The 15,156-nt window shown below is 43.1% G+C and overlaps 1 protein-coding gene across 1 annotated transcript in view; it reads right to left on the bottom strand.

The window, feature by feature from the left end:
* Positions 1-2,600, bottom strand: part of STK3 (serine/threonine kinase 3) — a 331,931-nt gene extending 329,331 nt beyond the window's left edge. Inside the window, exon 1 of the mRNA XM_033934587.1 lies at positions 2,582-2,600. The gene's annotated coding sequence lies outside the window, so the exon portion shown is untranslated. The remainder of the gene's footprint in view (positions 1-2,581) is intronic.
* Positions 2,601-15,156: the final 12,556 nt, after the last annotated feature.

The following is a 15,156-nucleotide window of genomic DNA, read 5'->3' as shown; positions in this document are numbered from 1 at the left end:
AAGTGTGTTTTGGGAGAGCTTAATAATTTATTGTTTATATACCGCCAAAGCCAAGGTAGTTCAAGGCGGTTTACAATAAAGAAGAGCTGGACATACAGCGAAAAAGAAATAATGAAGTCTTTGAGTACATGGCTGTTTGGACATTCCACAGGGATAATCAAACTTTTAACAAAATATCCAGGGCACCATTTAGATGTTTGGGGCTAGACCTGTTTTAAAAATGAATAAGGGTCAAAAAGATACCCAAATTGACCAGATGACAACTAGGGAGATTAAGGCATGACCCCCCCCCCCCCCTTTACTTCCCCAGTGATCACTGATCCCATCACCCAAAAATGTGAAAATAAACAGTACATTCCAGTCTGTATTACAGCTTCAAGTATCCATATGGGCATCTGAGCACAGCATAGCACAATGTCATAAAAAGTCTCAGGTACAGGTCAGTATAACCGCATTATATTATATGGTGAGCCTTCCAAAATCTACTGTACCTACATAAAGATGATTAACAAGACTAAGAATGTTATAATACCCCTGTATCACTCCATGGTGCGACCTCATCTGGAATATTGCGTTCAATTCTGGTCTTATCTCAAGAAAGATATAGTGACGCTAGAAAAGGTTCAAAGAAGAGCAACTAAGATAATAAAGGGGATAGAACTCCTCTTGTATGAGGAAAGACTAAAACGGTTAGGGCTCTTCAGCTTGGAAAACAGATGGCTGAAGGGAGATATGATTGAAGTCTTCAAAATCCGTGGTACAAGTGGATTGATTTTTCACTCCATCAAAATTTATAAAGACTAGGGACATTCAAAGTTACTTTTAAAACCAATAGGAGGAAATTTATTTTTACTCAGAGAATAGTTAAGCTCTGGAACGCATTGCCAGAGGTTGTGGCAAGAGCGGATAACATAGCTGGTTTTAAGAAAAGTTTTGGACAATTTCCTGGAGGAAAAGTCCATAGTCTGTTATTGAGAAAGACACTGCTTGCTCTGGATCGGTAGCATGGAATATTGCTACTACATTGGGTTTTGGCCAGGTACTAGTGACCTGGATTGGCCATCTTGAGAATGTGTTACTGGGCTTGATGGACCATTGGTCTGACCCAATAAGTCTATTCTTATGTTCTTACGTTAAGTTTGAGGTAGATTTTAGAGCGCTCACCATATAATATAAGTAGGTTATAATAATAATAATAACTTTATTTTTATATACTGCAATACCACAAACAGTTCAGAGCGGTTTACAGAGGAAGAGACTGTATATAGACAGCGATATTACAGAAAAAAACTTTTGAAATTACATTAGCATGTTAAGGTTAATCAAATTTGTCTGGAAGTGTTTTAGAAATACTTCAAGGCAGAAGTGAGGTCAGAGAAACTTATCAAAGAGATAAGTTTTGATTGACTTTCTAAAAGTTTATAAGAAAGTGCGTTTGAAGAAAGTTGGTACCTGGGACTTTTTAATGCGACGTTAATTGCAATATTCCCTAGAGTGCCCCTCTGTTGTGCTCAGCTCTTTGTAGCCAGTTTGCCAAAAATGCTGGCTGCTTGGAGATCCCAATAGCTTGTTTTTGCGCATTTTTCATTTGGACGATTTGTATTTGAAAACGGCCAAAAAAGACAGACGTACTAAGGGCGAAAACATCTAGATAGGTCATTTAAAAAATGTTTTGAAAATGAACATTTACTCTACTGGATTTCTGGACATCTTTCCCAAAACTTCCAAACTCAGACTTAAGACATCCTTTTGCAAACACCCCTCTAGATTATCTGAGTGACACCATTAATTGAATTATACAACACACAGAGGCCTGACACAGGCATTATCACCAAAACTTAGTCTAATCAGAGTGTGATTGTGCAATAGAGCCATAGTTGGATGACTGGCTTATTTTTCTCCTGTTAGATTCAGTAAACTTTTACTACTTTGGCTCTTCTAGTGCTTCTTGCCTACAGTATTCTCTCACTATTTTGTTCTTTTCAGAACATTTTTGGCCTGATTCTATAAGCAGTGCCCAACCTGTAGGCACTGGTTGGTGTGGTTGTCAATCAACCACATGACACCATTTATAGAATTACACCTAGCAGCACATAAGCAGGCTTAGGCATCCTAGTGGTAGGGATCGTTACGTTAAGCCAGGTTTACCAGCGCCTAGCAACTCCTGAGTCAACCATGCCTATTCTTTGCCCCTAATTACCACACCAATTTAAAAACAATTAAGTTTTGCACAGAATTCTGTTAGGCGCCCCAGATTAGGGTGCCTAGCCTAGGCACCGTTTATAGAATTTCCCTATGAGTTTGGGATCTGTCCTTTTTGTTTCTGTTTTCAGCATATAATCCCTGTCCCTTTTTTCACCCTGCAGCAGTATTCCTCTCTTGTCTCCACTGTGCCCAATTCCCTACCAAGCATCTTTGTCTCTTTTCTTCCTACTAGAGTAGTATTTTTCCTCAGAGTAGTATTTTTCCTTCAACCCCCCCCCCCCCCCCCAGCAGCAGGAGCGAGCCCCCAGCAGCAGGAGAGATGCCCATTCTCTCCTGCTGCATCACAAACCCCCCCTCACGCCTCCGACCCCTGTACCTTTAATGAGATGGCTGACCAGAGGGATGTCTCCTCCCTACAGCCAACTGGCCCACCTCTTCCAAAATGGGCCTTTCCCTCCTTGGTGCATCCTGGGGTTCTGATTGGCCCAGGTTGTTTAACGCCCCTCTGATAGAAAGAGAAAGCGCAGGTAAGTTCCCAAGCAGCTGCACCCCATTCTCCTAAGATCTTTTATTTAATAGCCTGCCTTCAAAGAACTTTTATGCGAAAGCCTGCCTTTGAGAAGTTTTGCTTAAAGTCTGCCTCTAAGAACTTTATTTCAAAAGTCTGCTTCCCAGAACTTTAATTGAAAACCTGCCTCTGGGGTTTAGTGTCAGTCAGTCAGTAATTGTTGTTAGCACAAGACAGGTGGGAAAATCTGGAATGAAAAGAGCTCAGAAGTCGCTGCTCTTGGTGAGGTATAAATAGAACACACAGACACCCTTGCATATTTTCTTATCTTTAGTATTTAGTTAGTATACATGATCCCTTTGCTAGAAAAATTTTCACTGACTGAGGCCTGGTAGTTAGGGTTTTGCTCTATTGATTTGTTTAAGTTACGTCAGTAGGTACCCTGGAGGTCTTGAGTCGGCGAGCTGATCCCAACTGCCTGCAGAGACGTGGCCCCAAAGAATCATGGCTGCAACATTTCCAGAGACTTTCTTAGACTGGTAACACTGTGTACTAAATGTGTTGAAATAGGCCATATTTATTCCAACAAAACACACCTCAGATCTAAGCATCTGAGTTATTGGTAAATGTATTTTGTAGTATACTTACCTGAAGGAATGCTGGTTAAATATGAATCTGTTGAAACCTGGAAGGAAAAACAGCAAAGAATTTGAGAACAAAGAACTAAACTCTTAGTGGCATGAAATTAAATTATTTAAGTGGGGAGGAATAGTTTTGTACTTATCTGATGTCATGTTCTTTAAAGGTTGTTAGTCGCAGAATTGAGCTCCAGTAGGTGAATTACTGAGGGGAATGAAGCAATAATTAAGTTTGTATGTAAACGTGTTAAATGGTTTTCACTTTATGGCATTTAACTTGACCTTCTACCAACTTTAAGTGGTAACTTTAGCATCCTGTTACCTTTGTAAATTTACCACCTGCTAAATACTATCTAGCCATACAAATTGGTACCTATTTGAAGAGCTTACCTAACACTGCTCTTCTATCTCTATTTAATAAATTATACTATTCTTTTTCTTGTTGAAACCCTTGGTTGTGAAGAGTTATTTGGGGACCCTACTAGATACTGTGATATTTCCATCAATTTATATTTAAAGGTAATTGCACCATTCCACCATTAGGGGGTTCACAATTGCTCCCACATAAGAATATACGAATTGCCATACTGGGCCAGATCAAAGGTTCATCAAGCCCATTGTCCTGTTTCCAACAGTGACCAATTCAGGTAACAAATACCTGGCAAAATCCCAAAAGAATAAAACAGATTTTATGTTGCTTATCCTAGAAATAATCAGTTGATTTTCCCAAGTCCATTTTGATAATAGCTTATAGACTTTTTTTTAGGAAATTATCAAAACCTTTTTTAAATCCTGCTAAGCTACCTGCTTTACCCAAATAACTTAACTTCTTCTATTTAGTATTACTAATTAACTAAGGCCCTCTTTTACTAAGCCACAGTAGAGGTTTCTACTACGGCTTGGAGCACTAAATACTCTGACACTATGAGCATCAAAGCAGCATCAGAGCATTTAGGGCTCCTTTTACAAAGGTGCGTTAGGGCCTTAATGCGCTGAATAGCGCACGCTAGCCGCTACCGCCTCCTCTTGAACAGGCGGTAGTTTTTTGGCTAGTGCACGCTAATCCGGTGCATGCGCTGAAAATGCTAGCGCACCGTTGTAAAAGGAGCCCTTAGTGCTCTGGGCCATGGTAGAAATCTCCACCGTGGCTGTGTAAAAGGCCTAAATCACCACTGCATTAAACCTATATTCCCTGTAAGCAGAGCTCTTGAGCAATCGTTCATACATTTTATGTGGTTGTTACATGGTCACTCACAAAAATACTGTCCCGGCCTGATATAAATTAAACTTAATAAATTACTATATGTGTCATACTTTTTTTGGTGCTATGTACAGAAATGCATTGCTAATACTAGGATCAAAAATTGTTGGATTTTAGAACTTGCTCACACACAAATGAAAATTGCACACACCTGGGCACTCCTTAGAGGGAACATTGTTTTAAACCCTATTTTCAGAGTTGGCAAGTTCAGTAAACTGGAAGTTGAATCTATATCATATCTTGATTAAAACCAGCCTAGGATACATAACACCATCGGAGGGGGGGAGCTTGGCAGGATTCAACATTAAGGGGCTTATGAGGCAGGTAACTTCTTGGTGGTGGTTTCAGCACTTGGGGGACACTATGGGGGAGGGACATGATTCGGAAAGGTGGCCGCATGAGAGGGAGGTTACTCTTGGACCTGCATGTTTAGAGATCACTGGCCCCTTTAAGATTTTCCTAGGCAGTAAAATAACTTCAGCCTGGGTGGAAGGCCGAGATGCCCCTCCCTCCCCTCCAGCATGCTTGCCCCCATCCATACTCAGCTACTTACCCGCCTGCCGGATACTCAGTTACTTTCGAAATGTATATTTTTGCCCCGTTAGAATAGTCAGGACAAGTTGGAAATACTGTTTATTATAAATTATACCCATATTTTTAACCTATTAGTGTAACTATAATGTGAAAAGTGCATCCTCAGTGTGACCATGAAAGTTAACAGAACAACGGCAAAAGCTGAAGTTCCAGGCTTATACGTATTTGGCAGTTTTTATTTCAACTACAAAAAAGAGAATTTGCTAATTTAAATTATAAAAATCTATATCATAAATCTTATAAATAATAGTGCTCAGTAAAAGCCAATGTGTACTATATAATATGACCGCAGCGGAGGAAGCAGTGTCGAAGCAGCGCAGGGATCGCTGGCATTGCGATCCTGCTGCGGGCTGCTTCGTAGGTGGTGCGGGGAGGTCAGGGGGGGCGCAGCGGAGGAAGCAGCGTCGAAGCAATGCAGGGATCACTGGCATTGCGACCCCGTTGCAGGCTGCTTCTCCACCGCAAATGGTGCGGGGGGGAAATCCGGTCGTCGGGGGGGGAACTGAACACCAAGGCCGGGAGCTTGCACCCGTGGTGGACCGCCCCCGCCCCCCCCCTTGGTACGCTACTGAAGAGAAGTCAAGTTGTAATATAATGTTTGATTTCATTGCAATATTAGTAGGGACTCATGAGGGCTTTTTAGGTTGCCCTCTCTGATGCATACAAAATGTGTTGGAGAGGGCAGGCCTAGGAGGGCTTTTAAAAGCATGGAAGCTGGAAGGCTCCTCAGTGCTGAAAATTACCACTAGTGCTGGGGGCCCAGTCTTTTCCTGTTGCTGTCAGAGGCCTGGTCTCAAAGGCACAGCAGTGGTAGACAGCAGCAGCAAGAAGGAGGGAGGCTTGAGGGGAAGTGCTGAACTTTGGGGTGGGAGGGAGATGGGTAGATAGAGAGGGGCGGTGTGATGCTGGACCAGCAAGGAGGGGGGTGGTTCAGAGAGGGAAGGGAAGAGAGTAGGGAAAATGCACATGAATGAAGAGAGAGGAGAAATGTTAAACACGGATGGAGGGGAAGGGAAGAGAGGGGAAATACTGTTCAGGGGGCTTTGATTAAGTAATATTTTATTTAATCAGTAAGGTAGTTCTACAATGGAAATACTAGACTGCGCACCATCCCAGTGGGCCTTTGGGAGATTGGGAAGGGGAGGGCACCTAGCAAGAGTGTTCTATATTTGAGGGGGACTTCCAGAGGGGACTTCACATGAGTGATTCATGATGGGGTGGTTCAGGCTGCAGGAGCATATTTGGGATGAAGCTTCAGGAAGGGATGGTTGGAGGTGGTGGAAGGACACCTCATAGAAGTCATTAGCAGCCCTTAGGGTGCTAGGGTTATTTTGCTAGGGTTATTTTTCCAGCTATAAGATGGCCTGCAAACTATATTATAGAACTTACATAGTAATGAGGTGTTTTGCATGCATCTCATTACTATGTACTGTGGAGTAACCTAAATAACTGCATTAGAGTTCCACAACTTGCATTAAAGCCCTTTAACACACATTAAGGGACAAATTACACAGCTTAATAACTGCTTCCCATAGAGCCACTTGTCCTGTTGTCTGTTCATTTAGATTGTAAGCTCTACTGAGCAGGAACAGTCTCTTAAAAATGTTGCTGTACAGTGCAGTGTATGCCTATCAGCACTATAGAAATATTAAATAATAGTAATATTAGTATTAATATGGGAATGTGAAAATGTATTGATATCTATTTGCAGCTGGGCTTTTCCAGCAAAACTATGCAAATTCAAGTTTCAAGGACTGACCTTTGTAGCTGATCCAGGTTTTTCTGAGTTGTTAGTATCTTGTATTTTATTATCTTGTTTTAAAATGCCATTTTAAAAAATGAAGTAACTCAGGCCTTGAAGGAAATGCACAACAGGGTTGGGTTGTTTTTTTTTCAGAAGATGAAGAGCTTTGACTTCTGACTCCATGTACTTTCCTGCTAACCAAGAGGGAACAAAAGGTCTGAGTTATCATATTTAAAAACAAGTAGCCTTGTAATGCTATCTGACAATATGTTACAGCTGCATGAAATTTATGTTTTTACTTCAAGGTGGCTACATCCATATCAAATAAATACAACAGTTCTAAACAGTGTAAGGTTTGGGGCATTTGGGTCATCATACAGAGCAACTTTTAGCTACATTTTGAGTTGTGCCATGATTGTAACTCACTGGGGAACATATTGGTCCCTTGTTCTTCCAGCTTGCAGTTTTTAGGAATGGGTGAAGATCACCACCTGGGAAGGGTAGCAAGGAAGTAGCCCAAATTCATATCATCCTACACTGCATATAAACATCCAACCATAATCCATCAGTTTTGATATTTTCTCTAGAGCAATGGTTCCCAAGCTTGTCCTCAAGGACGCCAACCCATTTATTTACATATTTCATAATAAGAACATAAGAAGTTGCCTCCGCTGAGTCAGACCAGAGGTCCATCGCGCCCAGCAGTCCGCTTCCGCGGCGGCTCATCAGGTCCATGATCTGTAAGGTGATCCTTTGTCTAAAACCTTTCAATCCCCTTTATCCTTCTATCTATACTGTTCCATAATCCTATCTCTACCTCTACCTATATCCCTCAATCCCCGCATCCTTCAGGAATTTATCCAATCCTTCTTTGAAACCCCGTAATGTACTTTGTCCTATCACAACCTCCGGAAGCGCATTCCAGGTGCCCACCACCCTCTGAGTGAAAAAGAATTTCCTAGCATTGGTTCTAAACCTTCCCCCTTTCAATTTCTCTGAGTGTCCCCTTGTTCTTGTGGTTCCCAATCGGCTGAAGAATCTGCCTATTGGGAACCACATTTACATTTCACTTTTACTGGAATGTTCCAAGTGGATGGCATTTAAAATATGCAGAGGTAAATTCTGTACAGGTCTAGTAAGGCTAGGCGCTAGAATGCTAAGTGCAAATTCTACAGTATATTGGCAATTATATGTATAATTAGCATTATAAAATACCAATGTAAGTCGGCATTTACACACCAACATTTAGGTGTAACTATTTACACCATTTTAGTGTTACGGTTGTGCATGTAACTGACATGATTCTAGATGTTTGGTGCATAAATATTTGGCATGCCCCTGATCCATCCTGCCAGTCCCACATGGTGTTATAGATCGGTGGTTCCCAACCCTGTCCTGGAGGACCACTAGGTCAATCGGGTTTTTGGGATAGCTCTAATGAATATGCATGGTGCAGATTTGCATGCCTGTCACCTCCATTATATGCAAATCTCTCTCATAAGAACATAAGAATTGCCTCTGTCGGGTCAGACCGGAGGTCCATCGTGCCCGGCAGTCCGCTCATGCGGCGGCCCCTCAGGTCCAGGACCTGATAGTGCTCCTACCCTAAAACTCACATACGCATATGTTCATCAGGGCTATCCCAAAAACCCGACTGGCCTGGTGGTCCTCCAGGACAGGGTTGGGAACCACTGTTATAGATTATGAACACTAGGTTTATAGAATAGCAACTAAGCGCAATTATACCAGCTCACTCCATTTAGCACAAATTATTGGTTGTTCGTTGGTAAATTGGGCACTAATTCGCATTAAGTGAAATGCATCACTGCCAGTATTCTACATGTACAATTTTGTCCACTAACACAGTTACCGATGCAAAACAGCCGAGCAGATGTTAGTGAATCAATTGCTTGGCTATTTTGCACGGGATTTTACAAATTTGCATGGCCGGATTGGGAAATGGGCGATCGAGGGGGAAAACATTCGGTGGGCCGTTTTGTGAATCGGGTCAGTTAGCAGCGACGATCGCTGACTTTAGTGAATCAGGGCCTTAATTGGCAGTAATTAGGAGTTATATGTGATTTGCCCTATGCCCTGTTCTATAACATACACACCTAAATTTCATAGCACACAAATCCAAAAGAGGTGTGGCCATAGAAGGGGCATGGGTAGGTCAGGGGCATGCCCCAAAATTAGGTATGGTATTATGGAGTACTTGCATTTGTGCATCTAACTGCCATTATTTGGGCACCCGCATTTACACCAGCCTTTGGCAGGTATAAACAATGATGGTGCCCCCTCCGCACCCTCCTCTGTGCCCCCATGTCACACTTGCACCCTCCCTTCCCCCCCCCCCCCCATACCTCTTTGAAACTTTGTCAGCGCAAGCAGCTTCTCCAGCCTGGCTCCCCTCTGAAATCACTTCCTGGTTGTGGATCCAGAAAGTGACATAAAAGGGAAAGCCAACGCCAATGCGAGCAGCAGACCCAAGCAGTTGCTCACACTGGCAAAGATTTAAAGAGGTACAGCGGAAAGGGGGAGGGTGTGAGCATGGTGTGGGAGGCAGAGAGCTGCCAGTGCCCCCACCAAGACGGTGCCCGGGAGGTCCGCCCCCACCTTACTATACCACAGGGCATAAATGTTCACACCCAAAGTTAGGCATAAAATACACACTAAGCTAGTATTCTACTGTTTCTATAGTGTTGTTGAAAGCATAAGAACCAACTCTGTGGGTGCTGTGTGTACTTAAGCACCTCAAACAAATGAGATAAAGCAAATCAACAAAAGAAATCTCAAGACAATGAGGTTTGCTACAATGAGCTTACTTAGGCCCAGATTCTCAAAATCCTGTGTTAAAAATGACGATCCACTAATGCAGCCGTTCCAATACCGAATCTAAAAACCAAGACATTCTTTAAAAATCATGCATGTAAATAAGTTCGATGGACAGCAGTGAAGATTTCCTAATTTCCATCAGCAATGGGCACATGCGCAGAAAAAAATGCTGCTGTCAATGCTGCCGCCGTAAAAAAAACCAAAACACACCATGACTGACCCAACCCCCCTGCAGCAGGAGAGATGCCTACACTCTCCCGCTGCACTAAAACCTAACCCGAGTCACCCGACCCCCCCCCCCCCCACAGCGGGAGAGATGCCCACTCTCTCCTGCTGGCAAGTAAACCCCCCTCCTCCACCGCCCCCTGCACTCCCTCCCCCACTTACCTCAAAGATGAAAAACAGGAGGGACACGGACCTGCTCCTACCGGCTTCCTGCATCATGTAAGGGCATTTCCCTCCCCAGTGCATCTTGGGATGCATTGTGAAGGGGCCTAAGGCCCGGATGCTCCTGATTGGTAAGGCCCGACTTTAGTGCAGGAAGAGGCAGTCGGAGCATACAGCGAGTGATTTCCTTCACTCGCTGGTGCTCCGGCTGCTCTCTCTGCCTCTCCCACTGCCCTCTCCAGTCTCCCCCATTAAAAACCGTATTCACAGTTTTTCAAGATTCGCGGGGGTTCCTGGAACGGAATCCCTGCAAATATCAGGAAGTACTGTATATGTTATAATTGTTTTGTTCTTATGTTTCAGATCTGCCATCTCTACTTTAATCTCATTTACAGCCTGCTTAAGATCTGATCTCATCGAGTGGAGTTCTGTTTTCAATTCCTGCATCATCTCCAGCAGTGCACCAGGCAGTAAAGTCAGTTCTGCAGCACCTTCGTCCTCACCACTCGTTGTCGCGATGCCTGCCATGCTGCCTTTTTTTGGGAGCGCTGCCCTCTTAGGTGTTTTTGCTGGGCTCAACGTTTTCTCAATGTCGTCTCCAGCTGTACCACTTGCATAGTGGTAAGCTTCTAACTTACGCTGTTTGGACATCAGCACTTTATTACCCCCTCCCCCTTTTACAAAACCGCACAGGCCGGCGCACTGAATGCTCTGTGCTATGCAGCAAGATTTCTGCTCAGAAAATCAAAACATGCAAGTGCCACTCCAATTCTGAAAGAATTACACTGGCTCCCTATTGAAAGTAGAGTGAAATTCAGAATCATGTTGTTGACACACAAAATCATTCATCTTTCAGAACAGCAACCAGACTACAACACACACACACTTCGCTCAAGTCAAGAATACTTATTGGAAATACCATTGATCAAAGATATCAAATACAAAAGTGTCAGGAAAAGAATGTTTTCAGTGGTGGATCCAAAAAGTTCTGAAAGGAATGAAGATCTTCCTTTTCTCAGACTAATAAGAATCATCCAGAGGGGTAATTAATATGGTGGTATTAGCTCCCTACTTCACAGTTCATACATAATAGGATAAAGTAAGATATACAAAGGAAGTTTAAATTATGATACATTTAAATAGCAACTAAAAGTTTTAGTATGTATATTTATAAAGGCTAATTATATAAATAAGTATAATAAAGGTATAAAGGGCTATAAACAGGATGGTCCAGGAGATGGCTACTATAATGGTCGATAGTCTTTGCCATAAAGCGTATGGGGAGAGATTTAAAGATCTCAATATGTATACTGTGGAGGAAAAGTGGGAATGGGGAGATATGATAGAAATGTTTAAATACCCATATGGCATAAATGTGCATGAAATGAAGATCTGAAATGAGAGAGCATAGGATGAAGGTTAAAGGGAATTGATTCAAACATAACCTCAGAAAATACTTTTTCATGGAAAGGGTGGTGAATGCGTGGAATGGCCTTTTGGTGGAGGTGGTGGAGATGAACACTCTCTGAATGGAGGAGAGTAAATAGTGGAGTGCCACAGGGGTCTGTACTGGACCGGTGCTATTTAACTTATTTATAAATGATCTGGAAATTGGAACGACGAGTGAGGAGATTAAATTTGCAGATGACACTAAACTGTTCAAAGTTGTTAAAACATATGCAGATTATGAAAAATTGCAGGCGTGCCTTAGGAAATTGGAAGACTGGGTGTCCAAATGGCAGATGAAATTTAATGTGGACAAATGCAAAGTGATGCACATTGGGAAGAATAAACTGAATCACAGTTACTGGATAAACAAACAAAACTGCAGACTGTGTACAAGATGCAGGCAAAAATTTATTGTACCAAAATTAAAATGCAAATAAGTAAAATAAAACCCTTTTACCAATCAAGGGACCCGACATGGTCCGTGTTTCGGACAAAAAGGTTGGGACATACCATAAAAAATGAAGATAAGTAATAAAGTGCCTGTATATTGTGTTCGCCGAGGATTGCTGCAAAAAGTAAAGTGTCTCAAGGAAGCAGTAAAAAGAGGCTGCAAATAACTTTTGGGCTGATTCTGACCCACCCCCGCCTCCCTCCTACGTCCTGGACATTACCTGGTGTTCTAGTGGTGATGTGGGGCAGGGGCGATCTTCCTACACTCCTGCCCTGCGTAGAGCCGTCATCAAAAATGGATGCTGTGAGTTCCCATGGTCTCACGAGACTGCAACGGGAACTCATGCCAGACATTTTTGATGACGACTCTACATGGGGCAGGAGTGTAGGAAGGTAATGTCCAGGACGCAGGAGGGAGGCGGGGGTGGGTCAGAATCGGCCCAAAAGTTATTTGCTAATTTTCCATATTCGCAGGCCGGCTCTGCCCCTAACCCCTGCGAATATGGAGGGAGGAGTGTATTGCATTCAATTCTGGTCTCCTTATCTCAAGAAAGATATAATGGCGTAGAAAAGGTTCAAAGAAGAGCAACCAAAATGATAAAGAGGATGGAATTCCTCTCGTATGAGGAAAGACTAAAACGATTAGGGCTCTTCAGCTTGGAAAAGAGATGGCTGAGGGGAGATATGATTACATAAGAACATAAACAGTGCCTCTGCTGGGTCAGACCTGAGGTCCATCGTGCCCAGCAGTCCGCACATGCGGCGGCCCAACAGGTCCAGGACCTGTGCAGTAATCCCCTATCTATACCCTTCTATACCCTTTTCCAGCAGGAAATTGTCCAATCCTTTCTTGAACCCCAGCACCGTACTCTGCCCTATTACGCTCTCTGGAAGCGCATTCCAGGTCTCCACCACACGTTGGGTAAAGAAGAACTTCCTAGCATTTGTTTTGAATCTGTCCCCTTTCAACTTTTCCGAATGCCCTCTTGTTCTTTTATTTTTTTGAAAGTTTGAAGAATCTGTCCCTCTCTACTCTCTCTATGCCCTTCATGATCTTGTAAGTCTCTATCATATCCCCTCTAAGTCTCCTCTTCTCCAGGAAAAAGATTCCCAGTTTTTCCAATCTCTCAGCGTATGAAAGGTTTTCCATACCTTTTATCAGACTCCTCTGAACCCTCTCGAATAACGCCATATCTTTCTTAAAGTACGGCGACCAATATTGGACGCAGTACTCCAGATGCACCATCGCCCGATACAACAGCAGGATAACTTCTTTCGTGACAGCAGATAAAGGCCAAATGGCCCATCTAGTCTGCCCATCCACAGTAACCATTATCTCTTTCTCTCTCTGAGAAATCCCATGTGCCTATCCCAGGCCATCTTGAATTCAGGCACAGTCTCCGTCTTCACCACCTCTTTGGGAGACTGTTCCATGCATCTACAAAATCCTGGGTGGAGTAAAAGGGGCAATTTTTCACTCTGTCAAAAATTACAAAAACTAGGGGACACTCGAAGTTACAGGGAAAAACTTTTAAAACCAATAGGAGGAAATTTTTTTCACTCAGAGAATAGTTAAGCTCTGGAATGCATTGCCAGAGGTTGTGGTAAGAGCGGATAGTTTGGACAATTTCCTGGAGGAAAAGTCCATAATCTGTTATTGAGAAAGACATGGGGGAAGCCACTGCTTGCCCTGGATCGGTAGCATGGAATATTGCTGCTCCTTGAGTTTTGGCCAGGTATTAGTGACCTGGATTGGCCATCGTGATAACAGGCTACTAGGCTTGATGGACCATTGGTCTGATCCAGTAAGGCTATTATGAATTTCAAGAAAGCCTGGGATAAGTACATTTGATCTCTAAGGGAGAGGAAGGGATAGTAACTGGCATGACTAGGCAGATTAGAAAGGCCATATGGTATTTATCTGCCTTCATTTTTCTATTTCTAAGAGGGAGAAAGACACTGGACTAGGAAGATATGAAAAAAAGAGAGCAAGATGACAGTTCAGATATCAGTCCCCATCAATGTAGGAAAGCAGGCAGCTGGTCACTGGCATCAGAAAGGTTGAGAAACAGTGACCCACAGTACACAGATTCCTCTGTAGAAACCCCTTGCTTATATTATCTGCCTCAACACTCAGCCTAAATTTCTTCCCTGGTACAGCCTCTGCACACCCCACGCTTAACTTCTGACCTCTTTTTTCCCTCAAGAAACTAAAACCACAGTCAGAAACCTGAGAGCAAAACTACATTTTAATTTACAAATCATTCAAGATCACTTCTGTTCAGCAGCAGCTGGAGATACCAACAAAATCAGCAGCTGCTGGGAGTCCCTGAATCAAGGGAGGCCACCCAGAAAAGTTTAAAGAGAGAACTTTTTTTTTTTTTTTGGTGTTGTGACCGATGAACATTCTAGTTGCTGTAATCTTGATTTCTGCAATTTTTCAGAGAACAAGAAAACATTTTCAAATGGCTCATGTATCAGGATGGCAGAGTTGTTATAATCAAGAACACCACGCCTGCATAAAAAATGCCAGGTCATTTGAGTTTTGAGGGCTAGATATGCTAAAGGGTTTTTCCCCATTTTGAGGCATGTACAGTATATAAGGGAATAGTAATACATATACTTTCCATTCATGTCTCAGCTTAATTTATGCACACGTACACAAGTGCTAACTCCTCTCTAACCCACCCCCAGGAATGCCCCTACTTAGATCAGATAAACATATGCGCACAGAGCTTTAAGATACAAACACAAAAGATCTCAGATGCAGACCACTTGAGTCACCCATCGTACCAAGGGCGGGGTGGTGGGGGCGGTTCGCCATGGGTACAGACAGTAGGGAAGGAGTGCATAGAGCAATCAGAGGGCTCCAGTCCACATGTGCATGGCTGTGTTGCCTCCTCTGACATAAATTTCCTGTTCTGGGGCAGAAGACCAACAAATTTGACAACTGCATGCATGTAGACCACAGCCACTCCATGCACCCCCCCCCCCCCCCATCACTGCCTGGCAGAAGGATGTTCTGCCCTGGGTGGCTACCAAACCAGGTATGCCATCCCAGTCTGCATATTTGTACCTACCAAGC

This window comes from Geotrypetes seraphini, chromosome 2 (genome assembly GCF_902459505.1).
Source record: "Geotrypetes seraphini chromosome 2, aGeoSer1.1, whole genome shotgun sequence".
NCBI classification, from domain to species: domain Eukaryota; kingdom Metazoa; phylum Chordata; class Amphibia; order Gymnophiona; family Dermophiidae; genus Geotrypetes; species Geotrypetes seraphini.
The sequence above is the reverse complement of the archived record's forward strand: the minus strand, read 5'-3'. Positions and strand labels throughout refer to the sequence as shown.